This window comes from Mesocricetus auratus, unplaced genomic scaffold (genome assembly GCF_017639785.1).
Source record: "Mesocricetus auratus isolate SY011 unplaced genomic scaffold, BCM_Maur_2.0 Super-Scaffold_100038, whole genome shotgun sequence".
Classification (NCBI taxonomy): Eukaryota; Metazoa; Chordata; class Mammalia; order Rodentia; family Cricetidae; genus Mesocricetus; species Mesocricetus auratus.
Window position 1 is genome coordinate 8,333,465 of NW_024429216.1, and position 19,330 is coordinate 8,352,794.

General features: G+C 42.1%; 1 long non-coding RNA gene across 1 annotated transcript; it reads left to right on the top strand.

Annotated features, from left to right (window-relative positions):
* The first annotated feature begins 2,287 nt into the window (after positions 1-2,287).
* LOC121135504 lies at positions 2,288-19,330 on the top strand. Its single transcript, XR_005872609.1, has 5 exons — positions 2,288-2,988; positions 11,720-11,989; positions 12,257-12,305; positions 14,811-15,034; positions 18,335-19,330. It is a non-coding gene; the product is annotated as an uncharacterized LOC121135504 (long non-coding RNA).

Sequence of the window (19,330 nt, forward strand, 5' to 3'; positions counted from 1 at the left end):
CAGATCACTTGGTGGGTGTGGAGTTATGCAACTTCTAATCTCTCACCTGCTCAGAGGTATATTGATTCACCCAGAAAAACTCTACAACGGGTTATCTCTTTTCTTCCCATTTCAAGTTTCCCAACTGTCCCTCAGTGTCATGTTATTTGCGGCATCTGAGAAGCAATCTGTTTATAGGGAATCTGCACAAACTATAGACTTTCCTACATTATCTTGCCACGGGAGCTTTCCTCCCTCAGACCTTCCTTTCTTGCCCACAAAATGCTATTTCCTTGGGCATTCCTTTCACCTGTCCAAAGAATGCCAGGGGCAAGATGTTTCCTTTCCTAGTTTAGCACAACCAAGGGCATTGTGAAAACAGCCCCTGAGACTTCCCTACCCAGTAATGAGGACTACTGTGGTGTGTGTGTGTGTGTGAGAGAGAGAGAGAGAGAGAGAGAGAGAGAGAGAGAGAGAGAGAGAGAGAGAGAGAGAGAGAGAGAGAGAGAGCATGTGGAGTTGGGAGTAAAAGCTGTAAGGGCATAGGAGAGAAATTGGAGAGGAGAGGATGGGGCGTGGATGTGATCCAAACACATTGAATTCAAGCATGAAGAAGTAAACGAAATTTTATACAGTTCTTATCTTGTATAATGAAAGAGTAGATTATGTTGATTTGTCTAGACTCCGTGATGTGATGTCTAAGATGCAGAGAGCCCCCCAGGACCCTGCCATATGGATAGGAGTCACCATTAGAGCTGTTGACTAGTATTCACTGTCCTTAAGAACCTCAACCGTTCCCAGATCTTTCATGCCAAATGCCTACAAGACTTCTTTCCTGTCCGCAAACACATCCACGGGTTACCGCTCTCTTTCTGCGCGTTCTGGCACCATCACACAGATCTGACCCTGGTTTCTCCCCTTTGGGAATGGAGTTCTTTTTATTTACCTGCAGGTTCCAAGAACAGAGCTTGAGTCAGGCGTGACACCTGTGACTGTTGTCTCAGCAGCTAAATCAGGACTGAGGGCCAGGCTGGGCTATGTGGTAAGAACTGGACAGGGAGGATGATGAAGATTGAGCTGGCTGGGCTGAGGTGTCCTGTGTCCAGAAGTGGTGGGAATTCTAGGCAGACAAGAAGGTGTCACTCTCTCTGTCTTAGGTCTGCTGCCAGGAGACCTTTCTGAAGAAACAAGAGAAACAATTAGCTTCTCGTCCACTTTCATGGCTAATGTGTCCCTTAGCTTCATTCTTCTCTTCCTCATCGCCGAATATTACCCTTTCTTCATCCCCTTTCCACATGCTATACTACACGCATGTATGTACACTTGTTTACATATGTAAATGCATACATGATAGAAATTGTTTTGGATGTTCCTCAAAAACAAACAACAACAAACACCCATCCTCAAAAAACAAAAAAAAAAGCCAGGCTGCCATATAACCCAGCTGTTTCTCTCCTGGTTACCTGCCCAGTGAACCCCACAACCTCACCATGGAGATATTAGCACCTCCAGGCTCATTTCTGCTCTGTCCACTACAGCAAGGAAATGGAACCAACGTAGCTGCTCATCAACAGGTGGATGGATATTGAAAACCCAGCGCATGTCTAAAATCGAATCCTGGTCAGCTCTAAAAGAAAAATGAAGCCATAAACTCTGCAGGGAAATGAATGGATTTAGAATATGCAATATTAACTGAGGCTGTACAAGCTCAGAGAGAGAGGAAGCTAAAACTCACTTGCGGGTCCTAGGGTGCCTTTCATAGGGCAGAGAGTCAGCTCTAGGGTCTCTCCTGACTTTTAGTTACATTTTGCCTCCTTTTCTCATGACCCTCGCTAACACACACACACACACACACACACACACACACACACACACACACACACACACACACACACAGGTATGATCTCTTAATTCTGCTATGGTGTGGTGATGAAGTGTGTGTGGGTGTGCATAGTGACAGCTGTGTCTCGTCTACCCAATTACAAATGAATGGACCATGTACTGGCTACTCTCCTGTCAACCTGACACGCAAACTAGAGTTGTTAGAAAGGAGGGGCCTTAGTTGACGGAATGCCTCCATAAGATCTGGCTGTGAGGCATTTTCTTAATTAGTGACTGATGGAGAAGGGGGCATCCCATTGTGGGCATTGCTATTCCTGGTCTGGTGGTTCTGGGTTCTATATGAAAGCAGGCTGAGCAAGTCCATGCTTCTGCATCAGCTCCTGCCTCCAGGTTCCTGACCTGTTTGAATTTCCTGTCCTGACTTCCTTCAGTGGTGAACAGCAATGCTAAAATATAAACTAAATACACCCTTTTCTCTTCAACTTGCTTTTTGGTCATGGTGTTTCATCGCAGCAATAGAAACCCTAACTAAGACAGACCTAGAGAAAGTACCTTTCACGTGGCTCTCCCCAGGAGTGGGGGTTGGGCGGGACTTGAACTCACAACTAGAAGGCAAACTAAAGAGAAATAATGATTGTAGAATGCCTGCTTCCTAGTTAGCATTGGTTGTCAACTTGACACAGTCCAGAGCTGTCTTGTAGGAGTCTTAGGAGTTTTGGGGATTGCCTCTGTTAGATGGGCTTGGAGGCATGTCTGTGAGGGTGTTTTTTGGTTTTGTTTTTATTGCTAATTGATATAGCAGGGCCCAGCTCACTGAGGGCGGTGTAACTCCTGGGCAGGTGGTTTTGGGTGGTATAGGGAAACTGAATGAGCACAAGCCAGGGGGACAAGCGAGTAAGCGAACTTTCTTACATAATCTCTGCTTTAGTTCCTGCCCTGACTTCTCTCAGTGATGAACTGGGACCTGGAGCTGTAAACCAAAAGCAAAATCCTTCCTTATAGCAGCAGCAACAACAAAACCTGAAACAGAAGCACCCAGCGAAGTTATGGAAGCCTTCCGGTGAGGGAGACCGGAAGAAGCCAAGAGGAAAGAGGCACGAGAAAAATATCAGAGCGATATGAACTGAACTGAGAGAGAACACTCGTGCAACAGAGATTTTTCCAGGGGTAAGGAATGAGCGCCAGACAGGACAAAACAAAGCCAAGAGAAAATCCAAAGAAGCCGAGAGTAGTGTTAGCATTGGGAGGAAAAATGACTCCGAGATTACTAAAGTGATGTCACTGAGGAAAGATGCAAGAAGGGCCTGGGCCCAGCTCCCTCCTCCTCTCCCCGAATAAGACCAACCGTGGTGGGGAGAAGTCTAGATGAAAAGCTGGACTCAAGACGGGAAAGAGGAGAGATGACTTAGATGACTTAGCGGTGAAGGGTGTGCTGCAAAGAGCTGATGATCTGACTTTCATCCCTAGAACCCACTGAGGGTGGGAGGGAGAGCCTGACTCCCACAGGGGCGTCCTCTTTTCCTATTCTGTGGGCTGCCTTTTTGTCTTGCTGACTGTGTCCTTTGCCTTACAGAAGCTTCTCAGTTTCAGGAGGTCCCATTTATTAATGGTTGACCTCAGTGTCTGTGCTACTGTGTTATGTTCAGGAAGCAGTCTCCTGTACCAATTTTTTCAAGGATAACTCCCACTTTATCTTCTAACAAGTTCAGTGTGGCTGGATTTATGTTGAGGTCTTTGATCCATTTGGACTTAAGTTTTGTGCATGGTGAAAAACATGGATCTATCTGCAATCTTCTACATGCCAGCATCCAGTTATGCCAGCACCATTTGTTGAAGATGCTTTCTTTTTTCCATTGTATATTTTTAGCTTTTTTTTTGTCAAAAATCAGATGTTCATACATGTATGGGTTAATATCAGGGGTTTCAATTTGATTCCATTGGTCTACCTGTCTATTTTTGTGCCAGTACCAAGCTGTTTTCAGGACTATAGCTCTGTAATAGAGATTGACGTCAGGGATGGTGATGCCTCCAGATGTTGCTTTGTTGAATAAGGTTGTTTTGGCTATCCTGAGTCTTTTGTTTTTTCCATACAAAGTTGATTATTTTTCTTTCAAGGTCTGTGAAGAATTGTTCTGGTATTTTAATGGGGATTGCATTATATCTGTATATTGCTTTTGGTAAGATTGCCATTTTTACTATGTTGATCCTACCTATCCAAGAGCATGGGAGATCTTTCCATTTTCTGGTGTCTTTAATTTCTTTCTTTAAAGACTCAAAGTTCTTGTGATACAGGTCTTTCACTTGTTTGGTTAACGTTACCCCAAGGTATTTTATGTTGTTTGTGGCTATTATTAAGGGCGATGTTTCTCTGATTTCTTTCTCAGCCCTTTTATCAACTGTACATAGTAGGGCTACTGATTTTCTTGAGTTGACCTTGTATCCTGCCACTTTGCTGAAAGCATTTACCAGCTGTAGGAGTTCCCTGGTAGAGTTTTTTGGGCCACTTATGTAAACTATTATCTCATCTGCAAATAGTGAAAGTTTGATTTCTTCATTTCCAATTTGTGTCCCCTTGATCTCCTTTTGTTGTTGTATTGCTCTAGTTAGGACTTCAAGGACAATATTGAAGAGGTATAGAGAGAGTGGACAGCCTTGTCTTGTTCCTGATTTTAGTGGAATTGCATTGAGTTTCTATCCATTTATTTTATGTTAGTTGTTGGTTTGCTGTATATAGCTTTTATTATGTTGAGGCAAGTTCCTGTTATCCCAGATCTCTCCAATACCTTTATCATGAAGGGGTGTTGGATTTTGTCAAAGGCTTTTTCAGCATTCAGTGACATGATCGTGTGTTTTTTTGTTTCTCAGCTTGTTTATATGGTGGATTACATTGATGAATTTTCATATGTTGAACCAACCCTGCATGCCTGGCATGAAGCCTACTTGGTCATGGTGAATGAGTTTTCTGATGTGTTCGTGGATCTGATTTTCCAGGATTTTATTGAGTATTTTTGCATCAATTTTCATGAAGGATATTGGTCTGAAGTTCTCTTTCTTAGTTGTGTCTTTGTGTGGCTTGGGTATCAAGGTTATTGAAGCCTCATAGAAAGAGTTTGGCAAAGACCCTTCTGCTTCTATTGTCCGGAATACTTTGAGAAGAATTGGTATAAGCTGTTCTTTGAATTTCTGGTAGAGTTCTGCACTGAAGCCATCTGGCCCTGGGCTTTTTTTTTTGGTTGGGAGACTTTTGATGACTGCTTCTATTTCCATAGGTGTTATAGGTCTGTTTAAATTGCTTATCTGTTCTTGATTTAATTTTGGCAGGTGATATCTATCCAGAAAATTGTCCATTTCCTTTACATTTCCAAATTTTTGTGGAGCACAGGTTTTCAAAGCATGACCTGATTATTCTCTGGACTTCCTCAGTGTCCATTGTTATGTCCCCCTTTTCATTTCTGATTTTGTTAATTTGCATGTTGACACTCTGTCGTTTGGTAAGTTTGGATAAAGGTTTGTCCATCTTGTTGATTTTTTCAAAGAACCAGCTCTTAGTTACATTGATTTTTTGTATTGTTTTCCTAGTTTCTGTTACTGATTTCAGCCCTCAATTTGATTATTTCCTGGTGTGAGTTTGCTTCTTTGTGTTCTAGAGCTTTCAGCTGTGCTGTTAATTCTCTAGTGTGTCTATTCTCCATTTTCTTCATGTGGGCACTTAGTGCTATGAACTTCCCTCCTAGCACTGCTTTCAAAGTGTCCCATACGTTTGGGTATGCTTTGTCTTCATTCTCATTGAATTCTAGGAAGTCTTTAATTTCTTTTTTTATTTCTTCTTTGACCCAGGAATAGTTCAATTTTGCTTTATTCAACTTCCATGAGTTTGTAGGGTTCCTGCAATTTGTGTTGTTGTTGAATTCTAATTGTAATGCATGGTGGTCTGATAAAGTGCATAGAGTTATTCAGTTTTTTTGTAGCTGCTGAGGTTTGCTATGTTGCCAAGTATGTGGTCTGTAGGAGTGAACCCCACAAAGCTATCCACCCGTGAGGGCTGGAGCATGTAAACTGACGCAGGTAGATATAAAAGGAAGTGAAAGGAAAAGGAACCTCCCTTTTTTCTCCTGGAAGCCAGACACACTTCTAACTCCTGGTCTGTGCGACTCTCTCTCTCTCTGGTAAATAAATATATTGTTTTCCATATATAGTATCGAATATCATTATAGTGGTCGATTTTTGAGAAGGTTCCATGTGGTGGTGAGAAGAAGGTATATTCTTTTTTATTCGGGTGGAATGTTCTATAGTTATCTGTTCATCCCAATTGGGTCATAACTTTCTATTAGTTCCTTTGCTTCTTTGTTAAGTTTTTTTTCTGGTAGTCCTGTGTAGAGGCGAGAGTGGGGTGTTGAAGTCTCCCACTATAAGTGTGTGGGGCTTTATATGTGATTTGAGTTTTAGTAATATTTCTTTTATGAACGTGTGGGTGCCTTTGTATTTGTGGCATAGATGTTCAAAATTGAAACTTCATCTTGGTGGATTTCTCCTGTGATGAGTATGAAGTACTCTTCCTTCATCTCTTTTGATTGATTTTATTTTAAAATCTAATTTGTTAGATATTAGGATTACTACCTCTGCTTGTTTCTTGGGTCCATTTGATTGGAAAAATCTTTTCCAAACCCTTAACTCTGAGGTGATGTCTGTCTTTGAGGCTGAGGTGTGTTTCTTGTATGCAGCAGAAAGATGGGTTCTGTTTTTGAATCCATTCTGCTAGCCTGTGTCTTTTTATGGGCGAGTTAAGACCATTAATATTGAGGGATATTAATGACCATTGATTGCTCATTCTTGTTTGTTTTGGAATAGTTGATGGTGGTGGAATTATATGTGTATTTCCACCTCTTTTCTTTCGGTTGTTGGTAAGGTATGATTATCTATTGCCTATGTTTTTCTGGTTGTAGTTAACTCCCTTGGGTTGGGGTTTTCCTTCCAGAACTTTCTATAAGGCTGAGTTAGTGGATATGTATTTTTTAAATTTGGTTTTGTCATGGAATATCTTGTTTTCTCCATCTATAGTGATTGAAAGCTTTGCTGGATATAGCAGTCTGGGCTGGCATCCATGGTCTCTTAGTGTTGGTAGAATATCTATCCAGGACCTTCTGGTTTTCAGAGTTTCCATGGAGAAGTCATGTGTGATTCTGATAGGTTTGCCTTTATATGTTACTTGACCTTTTTCCTTAGCTGCTCTTAATATTCTTCCTTTATTCTGTATGTTCGGGGTTTTTACTATTATGAGGCGAGGGGATTTCCTTTTGTGGTCCACACTATTTGGTGTTTTGTAGGCTTCTTGTACCTTCATTGGCATGTCTTTCTTTAAGTTGGGAAAGTTTTCTTCTATGTTTTTGTTGAATATGTTTTCTGCCCCTTTGAGGTGGATTTCTTTACCTTCTTCTATACCTATTATTCTTAGGTTTGGTCTTTTCATGGTGTCCCATATTTCCTGGATATTTTGTGTTAGGGATTTGTTGGACTTAAGATTTTCTTTGGTTGATGAATCTATTTCCCCTAGTGTATCTCCAACACCTGAGATTCTCTCTTCCATCTGTTGTATTCTGTTGGTTATGCTTGCATCTGTAGTACCTGACCATTTGCCCAGCCTTTCTATTTCCAGCATTACTTCAGCTTTCGACCCTTGTACTGAGAGACCCCAACTGAACATTTTTAGACCCCTATCAACTAGCCCAGCACAGAGTAACATGTTCTTTTGCCCTCTCCCGAGAAACCGGTGACCTCAAGATAAACTTAAAAGATAACACTTTCTGATCCAGGAACTAGCTCACCATATTCCTGATGCTCAATGTTTAACTGTACAACGCCCCAAGAATTCTTGCTCGAGATAACCTATAACCTTCCCGTGAAGACATGAGTTATCACCTAACTTTCCCATTCTTTATGGTGTTTGCCTAATCTCCCCATTTTTTGTGGTGCTTGCCTAAACTCCCCCATTCTTTATGGTTTTTCCCTTTAAAAATCCCTGACTGTAAGCCGGGCGTTGGTGGCACACGCCTTTAATCCCAGCACTCGGGAGGCAGAGGCAGGTGGATCTCTGTGAGTTCGAGGCCAGGCTGGACCTACAGCCTCCAAGACAGAGAAACCCTGTCTCATAAAACCAAAAAAAAAATCCCTGACTGCAGCTACTGGGAGTCGAACTCCTCTGCCCCTGCGAGGGTTATGAGCTTAGCCCCAGTGCACTGGTTCCCCAAATAAACCTCTTGTGCTTGCATCAAGAATGGTCTCTCTTGAATTATTGGGGTGTCAGCTTATCCCGAGACTTGAGTGAGGGTCTCCCCACTCTGGGGGGGTCTTTCAGTACTTTTTGAATTGTTTCTTGTAATTTTTGCTTTGTATTTTCCTCGCTTTCTTACATTTGTTGAAGTTTTTGGTTTGTCTTTTCTTCCATTTCTTGCAATTCTTGCATTTTGGATTGTTTTTTCCTCCATCTCTTGTATTTTTGGTTTGCTTTTTTCTTCCATGTCTTTAAGGGGTTTTCTCATATCCTCTTTGAGGGCCTCTATTATTTTCATGAAGTTGTTTTTAAGGTCTTTCTCATGTGCTTCATCTGCAATGGGCTGTTCAGGTCTTGCGGGTGTAGATTCTCTAGTTTCTTGCGGTGTCCTATTGGTTTTTCTGTTGGTGGGTGTGTTTTTGTATTGTCTCCTTCCTATCATTTCTTCCCATGGGTGCAGGAGTCTCTTCCTCTCCTGGTGGATATGTGACCACGATTCCTTTCTAGTGTGTAGGAGCAGGTTCAATACCCTGGTGGCTTTCCTCTTTCGTGGATGGGGGCCGTCCTAGTATCGGGACCTTAGCAAACTCTGTGTAGGCTGGACCCTTGTCTCGCCTGTCCCATGGGTGGAGAATGGGACTTGGAAGCTGGCAGTCTCTGGGTGGGCTGAGTTCTGTCGGGCTGTGCACAGTCCTCAGGTCTCCATTGTTTCTGCTCAGGCCACCCGATGTTGCCATTTTTGGACTATTGTGAACACAGCAGCAAATGTACGTACGTGAATGAATAAGTATCTCTGCAGTAGAATGGAGAGTGTCTTGGGCATACACCCAAGAGTCAGATAGCTGGACCATGCAGCAAACCCCTCTCTAGCTCTCTGGGGCCTCTTCACACTGATTTCCATCATGACTGCTGTAGCAGTTTGTACTGTTACTGTCAGTGGCTAAACATTCCCATGCTCACATCCAGCATTTGTCATTTATGTGAGCCATTCTGACTGTGGTAAGATGAAGTCTTATAATAGCTTTAATCTGCATTTTCGTGATAGCTAAAACCAGTAAAACATTTCTTAGCCATTTGTAGTTCTTTTCTCCATTTAGTTCCACATTGCACTTTTCCTTCCTATCCTAACTTTTGATTGGACTGTCTGTTTTCTTGGTGTTTGTGTTTTTAGCTCTTTTTACATTGTAGACACTAAACCACTATCAGATGTACAGCTAGCTGGGAAGGATTTTTTTCTATTCTGTGGGATGTATCTTTACTGAAATGATAGTCTTCTTTGCTGTACAGAAAATTTTTTTAGTTTCCTGGGTTTCCATTTGTCAATTCCCTCACTCAGCTCTAATCATGCATCTATATCATGCAGACAGAGTTTCTCTGTGTCCCAGCAGCCACTCCCAAATAACCAGACCGAGGCTTACAAATGCTCAGCCAATAGCTCAGTCTTGTTACTAGCTAACTCTCTCTCTCTCACTTAACCCATATTTCTTATCTACCTTCTGTCACATGGCTTGGTACCTTTTCTCAGTATGGCAAGTTCATCTCCTTCTCTCCTCATCTTCTCAACATTCTCCCACTCTTCCTCCTCTCTTTGTTCTCCCTTTGCCTGCCAGTCCCACCTAACCTCTACCTGTCCAGCGACTGGCCAGTCCGTGTCTTTATTAACCTAACCACACTGACAAATATTCACACGGTGTAAGGGACTATTCCACAGTAAAATGCCCCTTTCAAGGCTCAGGTATAATTGTGAAAGATGGAGTAAGAAGATCGTAAGAGCCAAAGGTAGTGGTTAACTACGATGAGACAGTGTTTCCTGGACGCTGCAGGGCAGTTGCCCATGATAGTTGTTACAGTGTGCATAAGGCCGATGAAAAGATCAAGCCAGACAAAAACCTAACTTGGATGTAGGAGGCTGTCACAAGAGGCCTACCACTATCCGCAGAGCTATTGGCAACTGATGTCTGCTGGAAGAGAGGAAAAGTCGGTTTTCTTTATGGTTGTAGCCCATGAGATGCTATCCATGATCCAGTAGGTCCAGTACTCATTCACACACTAATAGTCCTAAGTGAACTCAGAAGATTAAAAAAAAAAGACATAAAATGGTGAGGGAATGAAGTCGGGGGGATGGGAAGAAATTGGAGGGGAAGGAATGGGGGGCTTTATCAAAACACATTTTAAGAAATTATCAAATAGTAAAAAAGACACATTACATAATAATTAGGACACACAGTTTTAGAAGATGCTAGACACAGACCAAAGAAGAAGGGCCATGGCCAACCAAGCCTTTCATATAACGCCTGAAGTTGTGAATGGCAGCTTTATGCTAACCTCCCTTGATGTTAGGCACAACACCAACAGGTCTTCATGGACACAGGAAACCTGAACAGAGCTGTTGAATAATAACGTGTTTATCTTGATGACAGCATACTTGGGACAGAACACTGACACAGCATCAAGGGATCCCCATAAAATATACAATTTCAACATGCTTTTACCCACAGAAAACCTTTATTCTTTATTCTTAGCGATCGAAAGTAGGGAAGATCTGACTTAAATCCTAACTTGGCCCATCTTCACACGCAACTTTTCAAACGTGTCTAATTCTAGTATAATATTATGTCTTGAAAAAGCCAGTCTGGGATTCCTCCACCCCAGGTCCCTTTCGGGAAACTACAAAAGTGATTTTAAGTGCAAAAGATAGCACAAAGCTTTCATGTGCTTATTTTGGCTTCCGTTAGGGAGGTAAAAATCAGAGAACCAGATGCTACACATTTCTGAGAAATGACACCTAGTGAAGACTGCAAGTTAACACAACATAAAACATGGGAAGTTATTCTAGTGAGGAACAGAACCCTTGATGTTTGGATCTATTACATGAAAAGTAAAGAAAAAACCTTTCTAACATGGGTCAGATCATTAATCATTAATGATTAAGAGCATCAAAGCTGAACGCACTCTGTCAACATTTCAATATTTCTCAATTTTTGGTTGTGAGCCTAGCCTTTAACTGCTGATTATCCCTCCAGTCCACATTTCTCAATTTCTGCTGAGACTTAGAAACTATAATCAGAGCCGAGCATGGCTCACTCTTTAAGTTTTATCTTTCAGTTACTTCTTTTATATCCTCAAGCAAGTCGGAACTTTACCTAAGGATAACCTCTGCCTCCTTTCCCTCCACCCAATACCCTGCCTCATCTCTCTGTCAAGATCAAAAATGTTCCACATGGCTGCTGAGATAGTCTTTGTCTAACTAAGCAGTTCTTTCATCATGGCTATCTTCGAATGAATCACCAAGTATTTTTTAGGATTTCTCCATTCCAGCATCCAACATCCAACGCTTTTTTTTTTTTGCTGTGGGTCAATATTTAGGCTACAGGCTTGAAGAGGCATCGAGAAACGTAGCTGGGTTTTCTGTGGGACTCTAGGGTTCACATATTGTTGTCTCTCTAAATCCTTTCTCTTTTGTTACAGGTTTTTAAAAAATTTGTTTGTTTTTGCTTGAGACCTTTCATTATTTAAGCGTTTAACAATAAAATTTACCACTCTTGTCTGTCTGCTTGTTTGCCTTGTCCAACTTGTATTTGATGGTTGCTGCTTTATCTTATTATGTTTTCTTTTGTTGTTGTCTCTCAGAAGCCTGCTATTTTCTAATGAGAGATACTGACGAGAGGGAACTTGGAAGAATAGAGATGGGGAAACTGTAATCCGGATACATCGTGTGTGTGAAAAAATATTTTCAATAGAAGGTGGAAGAAAAAATTTACCATACAACATATTTTTATAATTTATTTTACTTTTACTTTATGTACACTGGTGTTTTGCCTCCATGAGTGTCTTGCAAGGGTGTCGGATCCCCTGGAACTGCAGCCACAGACGACACTGGGTGCTGGAAAATGAACCCAGGTCAGCCAGCGCTTTTAACTCCTGAACCATCTCCCAAGCCCCCACCCCAATATATTTTAATCATCTTTTCCTCTCCCAACTCATCCCAGACCCTACCCGACTTCATATTCTTTCTCCTTCTCAAAATAAAACGTGAAAATCAAAACAAACATACAACCTCCCCCAAAAACCAACCCAATAGGACGAATTACCTGGTTTTGTGTGTGTGCACTTTTTGTTTTGCATTGTTTTGTTTTGACTGCAGAATTTATACCTTCTCCCATGCAGGAAACACTTGGGAGAGGGACCATGGAGGCACATTTCAGGCTTTACAATCGTGAGTCCACCTTCTATGAGCGATGGCGCATTAGGCCAAGTCGCTTTACCTAGCTGGGACCTGGTTTCTACGCTTGTACAGTGTTAGCCATGATAGTAAATAATGTTCTGCTCTATGGAGGCTGCATTGCATCATATACGAAAAGGTAATGGGTCACCGTGGCCTTGTACTTAGTAACTGCTGTATTGGCATTACCAGCTGTGTTTACTATGTCTTATTTCTCAATTCCCGTAAGACCTACAACAATAAGCATCCATTGAGCTATTTGAGGGTTTAACCTAAGTTACATAAATCACCATGGTGGTGGTCCAGAGGTTGAGAGCATGTGCTCCCTTCACAGGACCTGGATTTGGTTTCCAGCACCCTCATCGGGCAACTCACAAATGCCTGGACTAGACTTCTAGAAAGTCCTGTGCTCCCACATATTTCACCCATGTGTACATGCCACACACTAACATACGAACAGACCGTTTAAACACAATAACTAAAAATCATTCAAGCCAGGCAGTGGTGGCGCACACCTTTAATCCCAGCACTCAGGAGGCAGAGGTGGGGGGTTGGATCTCTGTGAGTTTGAGATCAGCCTGGTTTATAGAGTGACTTCCATGACAGCCAGGGCTACACAGAGAAACCCTGTCTTAAAAAGCAAAAAGAACAAAAATGCAATTCAAAATTATTTATTTCAGGAAAAAGGTAAAATAAACATGAAAGGCTAATGGTCCCAACACTGGTTTTTCCATAGTCCCAATAGCGTGTGAGTCAGACTTCATTCTGTTTGTACACACTGCTGACGCTGGTTTCCCAGTTTACAACCCATTGCTCACAAACATGGAGAGTTAATGTAACGAACCGGAAGGTGCTATAATTAGAGTCAGGCAACTTAAAGAAATGTTTCTCTTTATTCTTGAGAATTATGGGCGTATGTTCCACCAAATACGATCACATCCACTGTCCATTTTCCTCCTCAAGCTCCCTCTATATCCCCCAGTTGGGTAACCTATATCTCTCAAAACTTCATTTTTTTTTGGATAACCTACTAAGTGCTATTAGTGTTGCTCATATGCACATGGGTGTGGGGCCATCCACGGGAGCATGGGAAACCATGCCACACCCCCAAGGATAATGACTTTTCCTTCCCCAGCAGCCCTCAACCCCCAGCTGCTCCTCAGTCAGGCACGGGGCCTGGAAGGCACCTTATGTCCAATTTTGGGTGGCTTGATTTTGTTTAGCTCTTTTGTCTATAGTTTCTGTAAGTTTATCAGTTTGACAGCCATGTCATGTTCAAATGTTTGCAATTCATCACGTTCTTCCTCTGGCTACCACATCCTTCCTGCCTCCTCTTCCATGAGCCTTAGTTGAAAAAGATGGCCTCTGTGTTGCAGAGCACTTAGCTTTTTATTCTCAGTGCTTTGATCAACTATGAATCTCTGCACTGATGGCTGCTCACTGCAGAAAGACGTGTCTCTTACCAATGTGGGGAGCAGTCCAGGACTATGGACATACACACAATAGAAGCAATTCAGCAACATGACCATCCAGGAAAATAACACTATCACTTTCTACCTTAGGACCTGTGATACCCCCAGCTGTGCAGAATAGTTCTATGCCAACTTGATACAAACTAAAGTCACCCGAGAAGAGGGATTCTCAATCCAGAAAATCCCTCCATAGGGTCAGACTGTAGGCAAGCCTGTAGAGCATTTTTTAAAAGGTGATTGATGGGGAAAAGCTCAGCTTATTGTGGGTGGAGTCATCCCTGTGCTAATGGCCCTGCGTTCTATAAGAACGTGGCTAGGCAAGCCATGGGAGCAAGCCAGTGAGCAGCAACCCTCCATGGCCTCTGCATCAGCTGCTGCCTCCAGGTTCGTGACTTCCTTGGATGATGAACAGTGACGTGGAAGTCCTCAAGCTGCTTTGGTCATGGTGTTTCATCACAGCAATAGAAACCCTAACTAAGACACTAGTCATGGGGTTTTGTCTAGGATTGCAGTACCAAGCGTAGTAGTTACTCCATAATAGGCATGCCACTATTGTGCCAGTAGGCATATCTTGCCCCTGCAGACATTTCCTCCCGATCAACCTATTCAGTTAACTTAAAAATATGTTTTTCTGTAAAAACAATAAATAAATACATAAATTGTAAATCCAAACAGAATTACAACACTTTCTCCCCTCATACGTCCCCCCACTCTCAGGTTGATTGCCTCTTTTTATTTGGTTATTATTGTCACATACATATGCATGTATGCATGTGTATCTATGTGCGTGCACAAATATATGCAACTACAATTTGCTTAGTCCATCTTCTTTTTGGTAGTGTGTATATGATTTCAAGGCTGATCACTCTGGATTGGAGAACCAATAAGGGGGCTTATCTTTGGGATGGGCTAAATTCCCTTTTTCCAAGTAATCATTAGTTGCCTGTGGTTCTTTGTCTGGGGGTGGGGCCCAGTGAGATTCTCCCATTTTCATTTATCAGTCTATTGATAATTGGTATTGTTTCAGTCTTGTTTGCACAGCCATTTCCAGTAAAAACTGTTTCACAAAGGACTTCCTGGTATTCCGGCCCTCTTCTTCCTCCATCTTCCCTGAGCCGTAGAGGCAGGAACTGTGATACAGATGCATCTCTGGGGGCTGGATTCCCCATGATCTGTTCATCTTTGCGTTGTGTCTTTTGTGGTTTTCTGTGATGATCTCCACTCTCTGTGATGAGGGGCTTCTTTGATGAGGTATGTACCATAGCTACACTTATCTGTGGACAAAAGGAGAACATTCAGCATGTACTAAGGAACTGGTCCCCAAAATCAATGGGAGTAGATTATTTTCTGAGGTTCATGACCCCACGAGTCCTAGGAAGTTGGCTAGATTTCCAGTACCAGGCATGATTTCCCTCCTGTTGTATGGTCCTACTTAGCACACACATGACAAAAGAGGAAATTGAAACATTAGTAAGAAGATTCTCCAACTCAAAATGCCCAGACCCAGATGGATTTACAGCAGAATTCTACCAGAGTTTCAAAGAGCCACAACTAATCTTTCTGAAACTCTTTTTAAGAAAAGAAAGAAAGAAACAGAAGAATCACTCCAAACTTGTTCTATGAAACCAGCAGGTATCACTCCAATTCCCAAACCAGGGAGAGACACAACAACAACAAAACTACAAGCCTGTATCCCTGGTAAACACAGATGCAAAATTCCTCAATAAATCACCAGCAAACCAAATACAAGCACATATTGAGGAGATCATTCACCATGATTAGGTTGGCTTCATTCCAAAATGCAGGGGTTGTTCAACACACACAAGTCAATAAATAAATCATAAAATGAAGTTTAAAGAAATCACAGGACCATCTCACTAAATGCACAAAAAGCCTTTGGCAAAATCCAACATATTTTCATGATAAAAGTCCTAGAGACAGTAGGCCAGGGGAGACTATGTCTCAATGTAATTAAAGCTACATATAACCAACTCACAGCCTTCATTATCCTATGAGGAGAAAAACTTAAAATAATAGTGTTAAAATCAAGAATGAGACAGGGCTGTCTACTATTCCCACTTGTCTTCAATACAGGCTAGAAGTATTAGCTGGAAAAGTAAGGGAAGGAAATTAAAGGGATACAAATAGGAAGAGGAAGTCAAATGATCCCTCTTTTGCAGATGATATGATGTTATACATAAGAGATCCCCCTCCCCCCAAAAAAACTAACAGAAAACTTTTAGAAACAATCAACAATTTTAGGAGAGGGGCAGCCTACAAAATCAACTTACATAAAAGCTGGTAGCCAACAGCAAAGTAACATAGAAAGAAACTTATGAACACACTCCCATGCATAAAAGACAACAAAATATTTCAGAATAAAACCACCAAAGGAGACAAAACAGCTGTATAGCAACAACTTCAAATCTCCAGAGAAACTAATTGAGAAAAGCACTGAAAAAAAAGGAAAGACATCCCATGCCATGGATTGGCAGAATGAATGCCACGTAAATGAAGATCCTACCCAAAGCAATGCACAGATCTGATATAATATCAGTCAAAACAGCTACAACATGTTTTTTTAGAAATATACAAACCCTAAAATTCACATGGAACCATAAAAGACCCAGACAGCCAAAGCAACCCCGAACCAAGAAAGAAATGGAGAGATTGCTATTCCGACTTCAAGATATGCTGTAGAGCTGTTGTGATAAAGACAGTATGACACTGGCCCAAATTTTTCTATTTTTTAAAGAAACTGACAGGAGGGAGGGGGCACTAAAACTCTTTTTAATGTGTTTGTGTAAATGAATGCATTGTTCTGTGTTCTGCATTTGTGTATTTCCAAAAGAGTTTGATGACCTCATTGTGCTGTCCTTGGTATGAATGGCATTGCTTCTTCAGATTCTGTGCAGACCCCTGAAAACCCCTCAGTACTGGGAACCAATGATTTATTAGAAATATGCCCACGTATCGCTTAAAACACTGCCCCTGGTTTTCAAACTAACAGCAAGCAAAGTGAACACTGCAGGTGATGTCACCATATCTAATGTCAAGTTATACCGCAGAGACATAGTAATGAAAATAGCATGGTTCTGTCACAAGGCAGACGTGCAGAGTAATGGGATAGAGCAGCAGGGCAGTCAGAAGTCCATACAGCTACAGCCCCATGAGTTTTGACAAACAGGACAAAAATACACACAGTAGAGAAAGACAGACGCTTCAACAAATGGTCTCAGGCAAACTCAATATCCATGTGTAGAAGAACAAAATGAGATCCTTACCTCTTAACTCAAACCAATCAATCCCAAAAAAGGGTAAGGACCTCAAGGTAAGACTTAAACCTCAGGATCCATTAGGTGACAAAGTAGAGAGTACCTTCTGAGACGGGTGTAGGTGTAAGTCAGGACTTTGTAAATAGGACCCTGCTCCCTCAGGGAATAAGACCAACAGATGGAATCTCATGAAATCAAAAATCTGTGCAGCAAAAAGAACTGTTAACTGAGGGAAGAGTGTGCCTAAGGAATTGGAGCAAACCTTTGCCAACTGGACACTTGACAGAGCATTCATGTCTAGAGTATACAAAACCTTAAAGTGTCAAATGGAAAACAATCCATTAAAAAAGGGAAGTGGGGAGAATTGCATGTGACACAAAATTCGAGAGGGAAAATACTGGGGTGGAAAGGGTTAAGAGACAATAGGGCAGGGGAGAGGGAATCAGGTGGGTAAGCTAACTACAGCAAAGCAGGCATGCAAAAGCCATATAGAAATCTATCACTTTGTATGGCCATTTAGAAACATTATGTGAAAATGTTTGTACAGAGGCACCCTGGTTGAATGGACAATGCTCCTCCCAGAAGTCAAAGGTTATTAAACGCAATTCCAGCACCAGGTATGGAATACCTTCCTATGAACTATGGGTCAGGGAGGCCCCAGGGGTCTCCAAAACATTATAGGCTACCACTGCAAATGCCCATGATTGCCCTCCAGAACTAGATTATAAGACACTCTTAATGAAGACACTAATATTTTGGTTGTAGGACATAAAAAACTAAGGTTTGAACTAACCTGGGGTCCATCCTTCTGGCGGGCTTTCACAATGCCAGAAGGTGCTGGGCAAGCCACTGGGGGTGGGGCGGGTGGGAATATCAAAGTCTCTATTGAGAATGGATATCATAAGCTATAATGGTATGCTCACCGGTACAACGGTGTGATGGCTGTTTTTGGGATAATCAACGGCTTTCTGTCTGAATTTGAGGCATGCTGTAGAGGAGGGAATTCATGTGCAACCATGGAAACCTGGTGAAAAAAACTTGTGGATTTGGAGGTTATAGGCCTCCGGGATGTGTTTACTATTGCTGTTTTGCTAAATGGACATGGTGTCAAACTGCCTTCTCAGGACTTAGTGCTTATAGATTAGCGCTGCTCTCAGTCTTCATCAAAGCATCCCCTGACGGCCACGGGCAGTGATGAACGCAAATGCTCAGAACTGTTAAAAGTGACAGCGTAGTACTTAGCCCTAAATGGAACATCTGCATCACTCTCTCCAAGGCTGGGGGATGGCGCAGAAGAAGGAGCAGAAGTTGGTGAGCACTGCTGTGAATGGCGTCTTCTGCACATGACAACTGCCACCGAACTTTCGAACTCACTGAAGCCGTGACTGACCACACAAGACCCTCCAGGCCTGCCATTACGTCATCACGCATGGGTGGAGAGGCTCCTGGGGCCTCCCTCCCATTGGGAAACCACCAGCTAGGGAGCTCATGTCACTTTCTTCAGTTGTGTAGCTACTGGCACGTTGCCCATATTCTAGAAAATAACCCCCTAACTCATGCTCACGCCGGCAAGCGAAATTAAACTCCGTGGATCAAAAAAGAATTCAAAATCAGAGGAGGCTTGTTGAAAGAAAAGGGGTTTTAGTAGGAAAGATGGAGTATGAGAGATGGTATTAAGGAGAGAGGTAAATGATTCTGGACACGCATGCACATGGGAAATTTTCAGAGAATTAAAAAAAATGAAAATGAAAAAAAAAGAGTGTGGCTAACTGGAGCCAGGTATGGTAATGCGTGCCTGACTTCCAGGCATTTGGGAGGCCAAGGCAGGAGGACTGCCTCCAAATATCTGTCCATCTGTCTGTCCGTCTGTCTATCAATTCATCTATCTACTGTTGGTCTGTCTATCTATCTACTATCCATCTATCATCTATTTGCTATCTCTCTACTACTTATCTGTGGTCTGTCCATCTGTTTGTCCCTCCACCCACCCACTCCACCCATCCATCCACCCACCCATCCATCCATCTGTCTATCTTATATCTTGGCTGAAGGTTCCCCTCAAATATACTTTTTTAATTTTTAAAATATTGGATATTTTATATTGAAATTTCCAACCTGGATGATGTGGTATAAAACAAATGCAACCAGGAAGTTGTCAGTCATGGCAGCAGGGCACCATCAGTCTCCTGAGAGTGGTGCTGGTGCCCAGTTCCCCCCATTTTAACTCCATTTTATCTAACATTCTTGGCCTGTTTTTCTTTTCTTTTCTATT